Source organism: Hippopotamus amphibius, chromosome 13 (assembly GCF_030028045.1).
Source record: "Hippopotamus amphibius kiboko isolate mHipAmp2 chromosome 13, mHipAmp2.hap2, whole genome shotgun sequence".
Taxonomy (NCBI): domain Eukaryota; kingdom Metazoa; phylum Chordata; class Mammalia; order Artiodactyla; family Hippopotamidae; genus Hippopotamus; species Hippopotamus amphibius.
Window position 1 is genome coordinate 38,015,537 of NC_080198.1, and position 16,710 is coordinate 38,032,246.

General features: G+C 37.9%; 1 protein-coding gene across 2 annotated transcripts in view; it reads left to right on the top strand.

Annotated features, from left to right (window-relative positions):
- The window catches only part of RHOA (ras homolog family member A), a 51,086-nt gene that overhangs the window by 3,608 nt on the left and 30,768 nt on the right, over positions 1-16,710 (top strand). For both annotated transcript variants that reach the window (XM_057704537.1, XM_057704538.1), the window contains exon 2: positions 841-919. The gene's annotated coding sequence lies outside the window, so the exon portion shown is untranslated. The remainder of the gene's footprint in view (positions 1-840; positions 920-16,710) is intronic.

Sequence of the window (16,710 nt, forward strand, 5' to 3'; positions counted from 1 at the left end):
GTCTTCGTTGCTGTGAGTGAGCTGTCTCTAGTTGTAGAGCAAGCGGGGGCTACTCTGTGTTGCAGTGCACAGGCTTCTCATTGGCTTCTCTTGTTGCAGAGCACGGGCTCTAGGCGCACGAGCTTCAGTAGTTGTGGCTCGCGGGTTCTAGAGCACAGGCTCAGTAGTTGTGGCGCCACGGGCTTAGTTGAACCGCGTCATGTGGGATCTTCCCGGACCAGGGCTTGATCCCATGTCCCCTGCATTGGCAGTCAGATTCTTAACCACCAGGGAAGTCTGGATTTCCTAATATTACTAATGACCTTAGTCTAATGACTTCAACCTGTTTTTTTGAAGCCATTGATTTTCTGACAGTTGACTTTTAGCCTGTAATTTCTCTGTAATGCCTGTATTAAAAAGGAAATGTAATTTGATAAAGCAGGTCAATCAAATGTTCTTGGTAGGCATGCAGATATTCACTGTAAAATTCTTTTAACTTTGCTGTATGTTTATAATACTGTGTTAAATGTTGATAATGTTGGGAAATTAATTTACATAGGATTCATCTGCTTTTGATTTTTGCTTTTAAAAGGGCAACATTAATTTATAATATTCAGAAAATAAGATTGATGGTGTGCATTTTGTTAAGTGAAGGAGGCCAACACGTTTAAAAGTGGTAAATTTTATGGTATGTCAATTAAAATTAAATTCTGCACTTTTTCCTCCTCTGGATTCTGAATTACTTAACAGAACTTTGGGCAAGCCCATTTTACATCCTGTGCTTTGTTTTCTTTTTGAAATGAGTAGACATAATTCCTGATTTTTTTTTTTCTTTTTTTCTTTTTTTTAATGTTTTTATAGTGCCTTTCATCTGAGAAGTTCAGGGCACTTTGTGGAACTTCTGCCACACAGGCCGTGGGTCTTGCAGCACATTTGTAAGGTATGTAAATAGCTTTCATTTCCCTTCCTCCAGGGAAGAGAAATTATTATATATTATACATTAATGTAAGTTCTAGGGAAGTGTGGGTACAATACCATTAATGATTTTCTTCACCAATCTTGAAGTGTTTATCTTCTTACTCCATAACTTTTCTCTCTGGTCTTATTTTCCTACCTCTCTCCATAAGATACTGCTCTAACTTCCTATTTCTCTTGTATTCTAAGCAATATTTCTTCCTTAGATGAGGGTATGTTTCCTAATCTCTTAATCTTTGAGATGTATTTACCATATTATACACATAGTTCTCTCACTTTTGCATCACTCCCATCTTAATTCTTTTTTAAATTTCTTTGTTTTCATTTTTTCTATAGAGTGGTTTGGTCATCTTACAGTTTATGCACAGCCTGTGCTATGGGTATGTCTAAGTATTAATAGAAAATAATTCAACCAGAAAGTAAGCATTGGAGGACAATCCTTCCTCTTACCAGAGGAGTCAGGAGTGATACTGGCTTAAGTGGGAGCAGTGTTAACAGCAGGTGTAACAACCCATCCAGGGGCATCAGATATTTTAAACTGATTACAGATGAAGAAAATAGAATCATCTTAATTTAATTGATACCACATAAGTATCCTGGTTTGGTACCATTTTGATTACTTTTTCTTGTTCTCCTTGGATCTGAGGGAACTCTCTGTAAAGAAGTGAGCTGTTAAGAGGATGAATATTCTCATTTGGTGAGATAGGCTACCTGGCAGGGAAGTCATATAATGGTAGTGGTTTTAGTTAGCTTTGAACTTATCCTTGGCATGGTAAGAGGAATGGCCAAGCTAGCTTGTCATTATTCATTCATTGAACAAATAGTTACTGAATAGCTACTATGTGCCAGGTGCTGTTCTGGGACACATTTGAGGAAAACAACGAAGGTCCCTGCCCTCAGGAAGTTTTTTTTTTTTTTTTCCTTTTTCATTTGTTTTATAATGTCTTTATTCCTAAAAATGTGAACATTTTGAATCGTTTCATCTGTTTTTCTTAGTATCACTGAGGAGAAAGTGGAAAGCAACTCAGCAGTGAATAATCACAAAAATAGTAATAGCACAGCTCATTTTTATTCTAGTAGGGAATACTGATGATCTATGGCAAGAGATTAGCCCAGTGCAACTGCTGGGCATAGGACAACAACTAGGCTAGCACCACTGGGCATGATAGTCTATTGCAGTTCCATGAGGCTTGAAATTTCTCCTTTCAGCAGATTCAAGTGATCCGTTAGGGTGATTTGACTGATAGTCTGCCCTCTTTTAAGACAGGCCATGTTTCTAAGTTGTTTTCTCAGTTGTTCATTTTTTACCTTATTGAGTTAGAAACAAAAGTAAGGCTATGTTTTTGCTCTGTAGGTTTGCTTAAACCAGATCTTTTACCAGAAAGGCTGATGGCTCTGTAATTACAAAAGAATTCTACCATAGACGATGTGCTTGCCTTGCCTGTCTGTCTGTCCCTCTGTCTGTCTATGTGTTTATCTTTAAGCAGGTTACTTTATTTCTTTGAGCCTCAGCACCTACATCTGTGAAATGAAGATTCCATTTCATAGGAATTTTAGATGAAATATGTGAAGAGCACAGCGCTCAATGCATATTAGTTTTCTCCCTTGGTGGAAATACTTTTTCTAACTCAGTTTCTTCACGTATATTTTTCTTTCAGGATATAAGTGCGTTGTATTTATATAGTGACTGCTTTCAGAGTAATGAGAATTTTGATAGAAAGCTTAAAGTTACATGAATTTCTTTACTGCCACCTGACTGAATGGGGAAACACATGTTTGTTGCTTTCATTTTCTTGTCTTTTGTCTAACTGTAGGAGTTAGTATGTTGGGCAGGGATTTTACCATCATTTTTATAAATGTTAACTGACAACATGAGTAATAGTTTGATAACATGAAACCATGTAAATCAGAAGTTGTCTAGATTCATTCTTGGGTTGTAGTAGTGATTCTGCCTTTATCTGACACTGTGATCATTTAGTTCTACCCTTAGGCATCAGTAAATAGTAGCGAAGAGATGGCACTCTCCAACAAGCAGACAAAAGTAGATCCGTGAGGTGGAGGTTTTTTTCTACTGTTACTTGCTTTCTCTACCTTTTATAACTGAAGGGGGGGTTTTGAACAGTATCTAATCCATGCCAACTCTCATGCACACTCATGTTCAAACCGTAGCTGAAGAATTGTGAATCATGAAGTTAGAAGCATTTATTTATCCTGTACCAACTATATGCAAACTGCATTTATCTTTCAGGCTTATTCTTTAGAGATTATATTTTCCTTTAATTAAGTTTTCCAGTTTTTCTAACCTTGTATCCTTACCGTATCCCCTAAGACAGAAGTCCCTAAAACTTACGAGAAAATGCTTTGAATCACTTTGTCAATTTTAATAGCAGGCCCACAAAAGCAGTTCCCACATAAAAACTGATTTGTTTTTTGCAAGAAGAGGGACAAAAGAAGACTTTTATTTTCTGAAGCTCCTAGCTGCTCTAAAATATGGAGATCTAGTTCCATTACTTAAAAAAATTGTTTGCTTTGACTTTAAGCATATGGTTGAAAGTTCTACTTTTGTTATATGTACACTGTTATTTTTACCTTATTCCATGGCAGTTGTGTCTAAGCCCTTATAGTGCAGGTGAGTTGTCCTCTGGTGCCTCTTACATGGGCCCAGAAGGCAAACGTTAGGCCACTCTTCTGGTGTACTTTTACGTAACCCTATTGTTTGTTATTTAGGTTTTGAGGCCTAAGGAAGTATGTTTAAGGTGGATATTTAATGTTGTAACAATACAGTTTTTTGCCACGAGATAATTTTATTACATGATTTGGGGGTTTTATTGGAAATACTGCGGCATTTAGAGTTTTTTGTGGAAAAGTTCTTTTCTGGATGAAGTCTTTTAACTTTTAAAGTTATTCAGAAGGAAACTGTTTATCTTTTGAAGATCTTAAGTTCAGCAAAAATAAGCAATAGAATATCTTAGGTAAGAGCATGGGCTCTCTGGAGAGGACTGACAGCTAAGTACTAGCTTTTATATTTGACAGCTTATGACTCTGGATAGTAACTTGACCCCTTTGTAACTCAGTTCCTCCTCTGTAGAATGGGGATAACAGAGTACTGTGAGGGTTCAGTGAGAGAGAAGCACTTAGCCCCAGGGCCAGACATGCAGCTCTTTAACTTTCACTATTCAAGTTACAGTTTGTAGTACCTAGTAATCACACTTTAATCTAATTTGGAAGATAATTTTTTTGGAGGGGGGATAGCACCCTAAGAATTAATTTGGGGGGAAATAAACAGGCCTCTCTACTGAATCCCTGTTACTTAGGAACAGTGGTTCCCAAACATGGCTGTCCCCAAACAAGGGATCAGTTCCTAAAGTTGGAATTACTTTGGGAGGCTTTTTTAAAAATCACCTTTATTGAGGTATAATTTGCATAAATAAAATGTATCTATTTAAATAACAGCTTAGTAAGATTTAATAAATATATACACCTGTGTAATTGCCACCCAATCAAGATAGAGAACACTTTTTTGGGAGGCTTTAAGATTTTCTGTTTTTGGGGGGGGGGTGGGATGAGTTGGGAGATTGGGGTGACATCTATTGTTGTATCTATTGACATCAATAGTTGACACTATTGATACTATGTATAAAATAGATAACTAATGAGAAACTACTGTATAGCACAGGGAACTCTTCTCAATGCTCTGTGGAGACCTAACTAGGAAGGAAATCCAAAAAAGAGGGATATATGTATACATGTAGCTGATTCACTTTGCTGTACAGTAAAAACTAACACAACATTGTAAAGCAACTATATGCCAATAAAGATTTTTTTTAAAAGATTTTCTATTTTTAAACTATTTTTTTAACTTAAAACAGTATAGGCACTTTATTCTTGGTGGGACTGTGAAATACAAGTCAGAACTATAATGAACCTCACACCCATTAGAATGGCTATAGTATCAAAAAAACAGAAAATACCACGTATTCTCAGGAATGTAAAATGGTACAGCCACTATGGAAAACAGTATAGAGGCTCCTCAAAAAATTAAAAATAGAATTACCACATGACCCAGAAATTTCACTTCTGGGTTTATACCCCAAAGAATTAAAAGCAGGATCTTGAAGAGATAGTTGTACACCTATGTTCATAGCAGCATTATTCACAGTAGCTAAAACAGGGAAGCAACCCAAGTGTCTACCAGCCAACGAATGGATAAGCAAAATATGATATATGCATACAATGGAATATTATTTAGCCTTAAAAAGGAAGGAAATTCTTCAGCATGCTACAACATGGATGAACCTTGAGAAAATTATGCTAACGAAGTAAGCCAGTCACAGAAAAAGACAAATACTATATGATTCTACTTATATGAGGTACTTAAGAGTAGTTAAAACCATAGAGACAAAGTGGAATGGTGGTTGCCAGGGGCTAGGGGGAGGAAGAATAGTGGTTGGGGTGAGGGTGTTAATATTCAGTGGATACAGAGTTTCAGATTACAAGAGGAAAACAGTTATGGGGGTGGATAGTGGTGATGGTTGCACAGGGCTGTAACTGTATTTAATACCACTGAACTATATAGTTAAAAATGGTTAGGATACTAAATTTTGTTATATTTTACCACAATAAAAGGGGGAAAATGCACTAGGTAAAAATAAAATAATACAGTAAGGTTTATAATAAAAACTGTATACTCTTCCTATCCCAGAGTGCAGTCCTTCCCTCAGAGTATTTATTCCTTTGGAGCTTTAAAGGTATTTTAGAGCAAGGGGGTTGGAAAAGTATGTATATTCAATGCAGTGCAAAAGGGGTAGGGCATGAAAACAAGCCTTTCTCACATCTCAGCCTTCCAAGTTCTTGCTTCAGAGAAAACCTTGTACCTGTTTTCTGTGTATAAACCAAATAACTTTCCATATGTATCCTTCTAGAACTACTTTGTCCCTTTTTTATATACAGACTAATGCACATCACACTGTTATACATATATTCTTTCCCGTTAACAATAGGTCTTGGTGATTATTTGGCAAGAAAGTTAAAAGTATGCGCTGTGGAAAATAGTTTGGCAGTTCCTCAAATAGCTAAGTATAGAATTACTATAAGACCCAGCAATTTCATTCCTAGATACATACCTAAAAGAATTGAAAACAGGTACTCAAACAAATGCTCGTACATAAATGATCATAGCAGTACTATTCAGATAGCCAAAAAGTGGAAATAATCCAAGTGTCCATCATCAGGTGAATGGGTTAACAGGTGTGGTATGTACATACAATGGAATATTATTCAGCCTTTTTTTAAAAAAATGAAGCACTGATACATGCTACAGTATGGGTGAATCTTGAAAGCATTATGCTGAATCAAAGATGCCAGACACAAAAGGCCACATATTGTACGATTTCATTTATATAAAGTGTCTAGAATAGGGTAAATCTGTAGAGACAGAAAGCAAATTGGTGGTTGCCAGGTGTTGGGGGGGCGGGGCGGAACTGAGGACTGACTGTTGAATGGGTATGGGGTTTTCTTTGGTGGTGATGAAAATGAACATTTTGGAACTTGATAGAACTGGTGGTCCCATAACATTGTGAATGTACTAAAATATCACTGAATTATACCCTTTAAAAAGGTTAACTTTATACTGTGTGAATTTCACCTCAATTTAAAAAAAAAAATGTTTTCTTAAATAGATGTTCAGGCCCCACCCTGAAGAGTTTCCAATCTGTTAGTTGTGGAACCTTGAGAGGAATAACGATTTTTGTGGCAAAATGCAGGGTGCCTGGCTGTGCAGTGTCCTTGCTGAAACGTCTCAACAGGCCACTAGGCAGCTTGGGGCTCTTGGTTCATTCTACTGTGTGTGTCAGTTCTCCAGACAAACATTGTCTTAGGGACAGTGTAAGTGGAGAATTAGGTTGCACAAAGTCAAATCCTGATTCTGTGCATTTGTTTAAGCTTCACCCTGAAATATTTCCATTTTGAGGTCAATGATATGCTGCTCCTGTTTAGGAAGCCAGAAGGTGTGTTCCCTCAGGAGTGTTTCTTTCCCCTCACCCCACGAAGAAGAATTTAAGTCTGGAATGAATCCCACTCAGCAGTATGTTGGAGGCTTTGTCATTCTTCTCTGCTTGCCCTTGTGTAACTTAGGCCTGCTGCTCTTGGTCTCCAAGGGCGCTTGAACTGACATTGAGCCTTGGCAACTGCTTGATCAGGATGGCCAAATAATGTTGATAGTACCAGACTCAAGCCCATTATGAGCAAATGGACAGATGGTAGTTTGGGCCTCCTTGCCAGAGGTTTCCAATATAGTCCATAAACAAAATAAATGGCTTTACATTTTCAGTTTAATTTCCCAACTGTTTAATGGTGTTTCCAGTGTGCTAGGCACAGCCCTAGGTGTGGGTGAATCTGGAGTTGATAAGACAGATTTCTGCCCGTTGCAGTGAAACACAGTTTATTCCTCTGACTTAAGGAAGTAGTATGTATTCTACTCATTTGTATGTGTATTTTAACAAGGGACCAAAGCAGTGGAATGGAGGAGGGTACTGGAGAAGGGAGTGCTTATGAAAAGTCTGCATTTCCTTTCAATCAGGTTTATTGTTTGAACAAAAATCTGCCTTTAGTTTGGTTGTTACTTTTAGGACTATCTAAAGAAAAGGCTGTATTTTGACTTGTATTTTCAGTTTTATGGTTCTGATAGCTTTACTTCAGAAAGGTGCATTGTAGGGCATCCTGTAAACTTTCATTCATGTATGCGTAGGTACAGGAAGCATGGCTTTTGTAGAAAATTTGAGGTCCTAAACCACTGAAGTAGTATCATTGTGTACTGAATAACTGAAGCTTACATCTTTGTTTTAAAACTTGTTTTATTCCTGTAGTGAATGTCTCCTTTTTCTCTTACTGTATCTGGGCCTTAAACTTCCCTGTGTAATGACTGATGTCTTTCCTCCTGAAGGATTTTTAAGGTCTGTTCTTAGAGTATATTGCACTTTAATACTCTAGCCTGGCCTGAATAGCACTTACCTCCCTCCACATTGTACATTTCCGAGCCTGATTTACAGGGTTTTCTACTTTTTTTCATAGGCTATACCTCTTTCTCACCCAAGCATGCATTTTTATAAGCTACTGTGAACTGAACTACTGGCCAGTTACACTTAGAGAATTATCTAACATAAGAGCAAATAGGAGGATCTGAGTTTTAACACTCCTTGTTACAGATAATTGAAGTTTTCCTGATTATACGAGGGATTTCTGTAATTCTGTAAGAGTGGATTCATAAGCTACTACAACTGTGTCTTAAGTAGCGCACCACTGGTGTACACAGCCGATCTTTGTTGTAACTGTTTTAAAATTTTGCATGCAGCAAATTGGTTATATAAAGTTTCTTTGTTCTGGGAAATGTATTTTTTTCAAATTTGTTATTTGAATACTTAACTATTACATACTTGGGCCTGTGCTTGTCCAGTAGTGGTAAGAGATGTGATTCAGACACTGACTGGAGTTTGGCTGGAAGAAACTTTAGAGGATTGTGATGAGTGAGGTAGAGAGAAATGTTACATGCTCAGGTACTTAAGGGACCTGATCTAAGTTGGCTCAGGGAAGGGCTTGAGAGAAAGTGACTTAGCCTTAAGTATGAGGTTATCTAAGTGGGGGAAGGGTGGGTGACGTACATTCAGGGCAGAGGAAAGAAGGAAGAAAAATGGCTTAAAAAAGAGAAGAAAAGTAAAAAAAAGAAAGATAGATAGATGGCTTAATGTCCTGAGCTATGGGCTGTTTTATTGTTTTGGCCAAGAGTGGTTGTATGCTTTGAGTTTTAATAATTTTATAAGTTAGTGGCTTGGAATTTATAGTTATTTCCTTATCTGCAATATGCCATTTTCTATGCACATTTCATCCAAAATATTTTTTGCACCTCTTGCATTGACACTACTCCCTCCCACAGAAATTAACATTGACAAAACCTAGGGTTGGGGGTAAGTTATTATGTGCACTAGGATCATCATTCTTCATAATGAAATTCACAGGATTTTTATGTCTTAAATTTTCCTTTAAAATATTCAAGTTTAGTTTCCAGAAGACTATAGACAGTTTTTGCTTTTGTAGTAGCCATATGTACAATACTGATTTGTAACAACTTCTTTAGAGAGAGACAAAATATAAAATTTTGACTGGATTGTGTAATTGAGGCATATGGATGTTAACAAGATAAGCCTTACGAACTCATCTTCTAATCTGTGTCCACTTTGTTTAAAGTAATGAATGCAGTAAAAAAGTAAAAATTAAGAAAGTGAAAATTAAGTCATGTCTATCCAAAGCTATAGTGGTGTTAAATGCTTTTATTTCTTGGGTGGTTGAGAAACGGTAGAAAGCTTGCCGTAGTCATCACTGTTTCTTTTGTGTAACTAGTCCCTTTGGAGAATTATGAGGTAGAATTATAATTATCTTAAGTATGCTGAATTAGTAATTTTTCAGGCTGTGATTATTTTCTCTGCATGGAAATGTATTCGTTGTCTTTCCAAAATACTGTAAAGATCTTGATCCAGCAGAAGCAGTACAGTTATTCAGTTGAATTATTTCTACTTCTGTTTCTTGGCTGGAGAACTGTTTTGTGTCCACTTATAATGAATGTTTGGCTAATAAATTATAATTTATAATTTCAAAAGTCTCCAAAGTCTTTGGTGGCTCCTTATCTACCAAAAGTAAGCTAATAATTGTGCACACGGGCAGATTTACTGTGAGTCTAAGAAAAGAAGTATTGTAAAATGTAAAATAAACAAGTTATCAAAATTATTTAATTTACATTGTAGAATTTAAGTTACTGTCTTACAGTTTAGCTTAAAGGCATAACACAGTCAACCCCAATTCACCTAATTTTTTTTTTAATATTTATTTATTTGGCTGCGTTGGGTCTTAGTTGCATCGTGCAGCCGAAGCATGTGGCATCTTAGTTTCCCAACTGGGGATCCAGCCCACGTCCCCTGCATTGAAAGGCAGATTCTTAACCACTGGACCCCCGAGGAAGTCCCTAACTCACCTAATTTAAAGCGTGTTATGTTTTAATATCAGGAGGGGCTCAATCCATTTCTCTGAGATAACAGCACAGGTTATTGGTCATGGAAAAATCATACTTGAGGGCATTACAAAAGGTACTTAGAAAGTATTAAGAGGAATGTGATTGTGTGTGTGTGTAAAACAGATTGACATTGGGCTAAGGATTTCATAATTCCCATTCAGAAAGTTCTAAAAACCACACTCATTTGATGGCAAAACCTGAACTGATGAGAGGTTGTGTAGTCTTTATCCTACTTAGTGTGAATATTCATTTATTTTACTGGAGAACTATTAATGCACCGGGTGTGTTACAGAATATTTGGCATTTGCACCATGTTACCTTTCTAAATCTGAAAAATTCTGAATTTAGAAACAGCTGACCCCAAAGTTTTCCGATGAAGAATTGTGGGCCTGTAGTTCTGGGCAGTGAGAGAAAAGCTAAGTCTTTTTCTTTAATGGGAAAGAAGAGGATGGGATAAGGTATGGATGGGATATGCACTTTGGAAAAATAATTATTTGCTGAACTGGTAAAAGTTTCATTTTAGGAAAAACATTCCTTTCAGATCAGGCCATGTTATAAACTGGTCTTCAAATTCTGGACAGTTGGAATCTGAAGGAAGGAGTTGCCATTTGTACAAAATCAGACCTAAATAATAATGACACACATTTATTGAACATTGACCTGTTTTCAGTATAGGTAAGCTCTTTTTGTGTAACATCTTATTTAATCTTCATGCCCGCCCTGTTTAGAAGATTCCATTCTCCGCTTGACAGATAAGGAAACTGTAAATGGGCACAAAGCTAGTAAGATACCTTTCAGGTAATGTATTGATAGCTCCTTTACTGCTACTATAAACTGCCTTCTTTCTACTCTGTTGCTATCTATAACTGAAATTAATTTCTCAGAGAACCTTCTCTTTGGCTAGTCTATTTGGGACCTATCCATGTAATGAATATTTCTGATTTTATGGGGTAGTCCATATAGTAGATGCTGTATGCTCATGAGATACACCCAGGATGGAACTCAGATTTTTGAAACCCAGAAGTAACGTTTGGTCAAGTAACAATGGTGTTAGTGTTTTGGGTTGGGAGGGGTGGTGGATAAGAATCACCTGGAACTCTGCGAGTTTGTGTCAGCTGTCCTCTTCCTGAATCTGTGGATGGTGTAGGTGTTAAAGTGCATGTGATTACACCTTCCTCCATTATTCACAAAGTAAGATAACAGTGGTGATGCACAATTTCCAGGCCTTTTCCCTTCTGCTTGGGAAGACTTAATAGAAGGCAAGAAAGGAATGCTTACAGGCCTTAAAAACTCTTGACCTTAAAACATATTTACTAGATTGGGGAAATTTTTATTTTAGGGAAAAAACACCACTATATTCAGGTAACCTTGAATCTGCTCTAATTTATGGAAAAAATAAATTGCTTGCAATCTTTAGTACTTTAGCTATTATTAACAAATTATTTTTGATCCTCTATAATGAATCTCTTCATCATGGTTGAAAACTGCTGCCCTCTAAAATATTCCCAGAGTACTGGTCTTTTCCTCAAGGCTTGTTGCTGTATCTAAGGTGATAAGATAGACATTTAGTCTTTTTTCCTCCCCTTTAAGGTGTTTCATACATGAATGTTGGGGCTAGGGAGTTTTATATAATACAATGGTTTGTTAGTTGTAAGTCTTGTTTGAAAAGAAATAACTTCCTACTTGAAGAATGAGACTTAAGGCGCGTTCAGAAAAGAAGGGAAGTAACTAAGAGGAAGTAAATTTGAAGGCTAATGTCTGTTTTTAGTAACTTGAGCTTTTGAAAGTTTCCTTTCAAAAAATTAGAAAATTAACTCTTTCTTATACCAACACATTTTTATCCATTAACTTAGTATGGCTAGGTTTCTTATCATTAATTCAGTTGGTGAACACATACTTCTGTTCAGTGATATTTTTGACCTTGCTGGACATTGTAGGGAATACAGAATTGAAGATAGTCATCCCTCAGGGGATTGGCTCCAGGATCCTCAAAGATACCAAAACCTATAGACACTTACATCCCTTATATAAAATGGTGTAGTATTTTCATATAACCTGTGCACATCCTTCCATATACTTTAAATCATCTCTAGATTACTTATAATACCTAATACAATGTAAATACTATGTAAATACTGTTGTCCCTTGGTTTACACAGGGATTGGTTTCAGGACCTGCCCTGGATACCAAAATCTGGACACTCAAGTCCCATAGTCATTTGGATTCAGCCAGCCGTGGATCATGTGGTAGTATAGTATTTATTAAAGAACCAGGTATAAGTGGGCTTGTGGAGTTCAAACCTGTATTTTTGTTCAAGGGTCAGCTGTAGTTGTACATTCAGTGTAAATTATATGTAAATGGTTGTAGACATAGGGCAAATTCAAGTTTTGCTATTTGGAACTTTCTGGAATTTTTTTTCCTGAATGTTTTTGATCCATAGATACAGGGGGCTGACTGTATAGTCTTTTTTTTTTACTGGAGCTTACAGATAATAGTATCCAACAGTAAAACATTAGTTGCTACGTGCTAGGTATTGTTTATTCTAAGTGCTTTCTGTGTTAACTCAATAATTACCACTATCCTATGAGGGTAGGAACCATTATTTTCCCCATTGGTACAGATGAGGAAGTAGAAGCACAGAGGAGTTGAGTAACTTACCCAAAGATTCACAGCGGCTTTGAACCCTAGCACCTGATTTCAAGAGCCTTCTCTCTACTAGTGCAGAGTATCAAGTGATGCAAGGCTACACAAGTCATTTGGGAAACAGGTATAAGGGTTCAGGGATAAAGAAGAAGTTGTGCTGGAGTAGCCAGGGAGCCTTCTCTGGGGAGGGCGTAACTCTTGGCCTAAAAGGAGATAAAGGGGAGTGGTATGAGTGGTTCAAATCTGCAGTTGGCAGTGTTAAACTGCTTAACACAGATAATCGTGTTTTACCTCCTTGTAGGGAAGAGAGGATGGACAGTGTTGGTTAGCCTAGGGAAGTTATGTGGGAGAGGGATCAGTATGCTTCTGTCAGATTCAATATGCAGGAGGTGAGAGTCCAGGATGGAGTCTTAAATATGTACTGCTTTGTTTCGTCCCTTTTTTTTTTTTTCCTCAATATACTATGTAGACCTTTCCAAGTCAGTAAATATTAAAATTTATTAATCATTTTCAAAAACATAATGCATATTTTTTTAGACTGAGGCAATGCAAAAGGATGTATGGCTCCTAAAGATAACCATTGCTAGTGAATTTTTTGAGAGGGAGTATGTATATACCAGTGTTCATTGTTCTTCAGAGAATGTTAATTGCATACCACTGCCAGGCCCTGTTCTGTATATCTATACATCCTGCCATTACACAATGGTGTGACAGTGTCAATACTTAGCATCTTATTTTTTTTTAATTTAATCTATCTTGGAGATCATTCATTAACACAGATCTTTTTTTATTTTTAATGGTTGCATAATATGCCATTGTATGGATGCCTAATAAGTCCTCAAGAGGGACAACTAGATTGTTTCTAATCTTTTGTTACTATAATAATAAAACTACTGCTGACGTGACCATTTTTTAACATATTTAAATTGATAGGAATATATTTTTAGGATAAATTCTTATAAGTAGAATTGCTAGTTCAAATGATATATGCATTCTGTTATTTCTTTCTTTCTTTGGGCTGCACCAGGAGGCATGCAGAATCTTAGTTCCCTGAGCAGGGATCAAACCTGTGCCCCCTGCAGTGGAAGCGCAGAGTCCTAACCACCAGACTGCCAGGGAACGCCCAATATATGTAGTTTAAATTCTAATGTTGCCAATAGCCCTACAAAGAAGTTGCTCTCTACATTACTAGTGTGCTCTTTTTATGACTTAATCCCTTTAATACTCAGACACTGAAATTCTTCAGTCCCACTGGGGCTTACAATCTATTGATCTTGCTACCCTTTTACTGCTCCTCACTCTTCTTCAGTTCCCCCTTTCCTCCTCAGAGTTCATAGTTCATCACTGTAATGACCTCGTTTTATAATGTTCTTAACTCTTACCCTTTCTCACTTCATCTTATCTGGCAAAACCTCAGCCCTGGTTAAATCCAACTCTTTATTTTTTTCTACCCTGTAACTGATTATCTGGAGAAGGAAAAAAATATACTGACCTCACTTTGAACTCATGACCCCTAACCTCGAAGGTGGCTCTTTCCTAAGTTAGGCACTGCCAGCAGTCCCACTAAGATTCCTTAGTCCATTTATTCTATTTTTAGAACAATATGGCACTGCCTCCTTACCTCAAACCTTCTGTTTCCCTTACCCAGCCTGTCAACTGTTGATTTTGGTACTTACTTAACTGAGAAAATGGAAGCAATTAGAAGAGTCCACCACTACATCTACTTACTCACTTACATTTAGCTGTTATGGCCTGCTTCCTTCTCCATTGTCATGGAGTGGTCCTTTGGGAATCCATAGTTCATAACCAGGATTAGCCCCTCCACTTGTGCGCTAGATGCTCATTCCCTCTACTCTGGCAGTTTTCCCCTCCCTCCATCAATTCTACATTCAGTCCCTTGTCTAGACCTTAATACCCCACCTAGCTGCCACAGAGGTGGGGGATGTAGTGCTTATTACTGGCAGCCATTTGACCAGTAAGGGGAATGATTGATTTGAGGCAAGCAGTGAGCAGACTTTGTTGTTGTTGTTTTAATGTTTATTAATTTATTTATTTATTGGCTGCATCGGGTCTTTGTTGCTGCACACGGGTTTTCTCTAGTTGCAGCAAGCGGGGGCTATTCTTCATTACAGTGCGTGGGCTCCTCATTGCGGTGGCTTCTCTTTTGTTGCGGAGCATGGGCTCTAGGCGCGTGTGCTTCAGTAGTTGCGGAACATGGGCTCAATAATTGTGGCGCACGGGCTCTAGATCACAGGTTCAATACTTGTGGCCCATGGGCTTGGTTGTTCCTCGGCATGTGGGATCTTCCTGGAGCAGGACTTACCCGTGTCCCCTGCATTGGCAGGCGGATTCTTAACCACTGCACTACCTAGGAAGTCCCCAGACTTTTTTTTAATTAAAAAAACTTGCTGGTAACAGTTTTATTGAGATGTAATTCACATACCATACAATTCACCCATTAAAAGTGTATAATTCAGTGCATTTTAGTATATTCAGTCATTTGTGCAATCAACTTTAGAACACTTTCATCACCCCGAAAAGAAACTCCTGTACTCTCCAGCTGTCATCCTCCATTCTCCCCGTCACTACCCCCAGCCTTAGGCAGCCACATCTCTGCATATTTATTTGCCTGTTCTGGACATTTCATATAAATGGAATCATATAATATTTGGTCTTTTAGTGATTGGCTTCTTTTACGTAGCATAAAGTTTTGAAGGTTCATTCATATTGTAATATGTATTTTCTAACTTTTTTTCTTTTTTTAAGAAATTTTTTTTCTTTTTTTATAAACTTATTCATTTTTATTTTTTGCTCTGTTGGGTCTTCATTGCTGCATGCGGGCTTTATTTAGTTCCGGAGAGCGGGGGGCTACTCTTCATTGTGGTGCATGGGCTTCTCAGTGTGGTGGCTTGTCTTGTTGCAGAGCACAGGCTCTAGGCAAGCAGGCTTCAGTAGTTGTGGCACATGGGCTTAGTTGCTCCGCACCATGTGGAATCTTCCTGGACCAGGAATCAAACCCATGTCCCCTGCACCACCTGGGAAGTCCTTTTCTATCTTCTTGAAAGAACATTTTATCCCACCTTCCTCAGTGCCCTCACCTCCATCCATCACAGTGTAATCCTCCCCTGTGTCCAGCTGAAAGGTTTTTTCACCTGTGATGCTGGAGACCTGATTGCTATGTCTTTGCCTTTTTTGCTAGTCATATAGTATGGACCCTTTCCTTGAAATGCTCTTTCTCGATGCTGGTTCTCATCATAGCGTCTGACTGTTCTGCTCAAATAATCTCTGGCTCCCTCATGTCCACCTGTTTCATGTTGCTAGCAGTCTCTGTGAATAGATCATGGTCTCTCTCTATTCCACACACTTGAGGGCTGTGCTGTTTTTACTTGCAATAAGAACTTAGAGCACTAATCTTTTCCATTTGGTTGGGAGGAAATGTGTGTAGGGTTAGAAAAAAGCCTCTTAGATTGTGCTTATTCCATCTCACTCTTTCACTAGGCTTCTCTCTCTTCATGGGCACTCTCAAACCCTCACCATGGTTTTATTTCTGTTCAGTTCACCTCCCAGCCATCTCTCATGCTGCTGCCAAGGCTGTCTTTGTTAATCATAGATCTGATGGTGTCGTTCCATTGGTTTCTCTTGTTTACAGAATAGAATACAGGTTGCTATGCATGACATTCTAGATCCTCCAGTCTAACCATCACTTATCTTTCCAGCTTCATTGTCTCCTCTCTGAATTCTTGTATTTAAGGTTATTTACTGTTCCCTCATGTTACAAAGTATTCCTGAGCCACCACCATGCTTCTCAACTCCTCCCTGGGGACTAGTCCTCATTCTTAAGACCAGGTCCAGGCCAGATGTTATCTTCTGTGAAGCCCTCTGGCAGAATTGCTTGCTTTTCTCTCCATTCAAACCAGAGAACATAAGCTTCTCTTATAGCACTTAATTACATTGTGTTGTTTTCTGTAAGGGTGTCTTTCATATAAAGCTGCTCTCTAGCACCTAGAACAGAGAATGCCCCATAGAAAACTATTGGTTTGGGTCAGACTGATCAG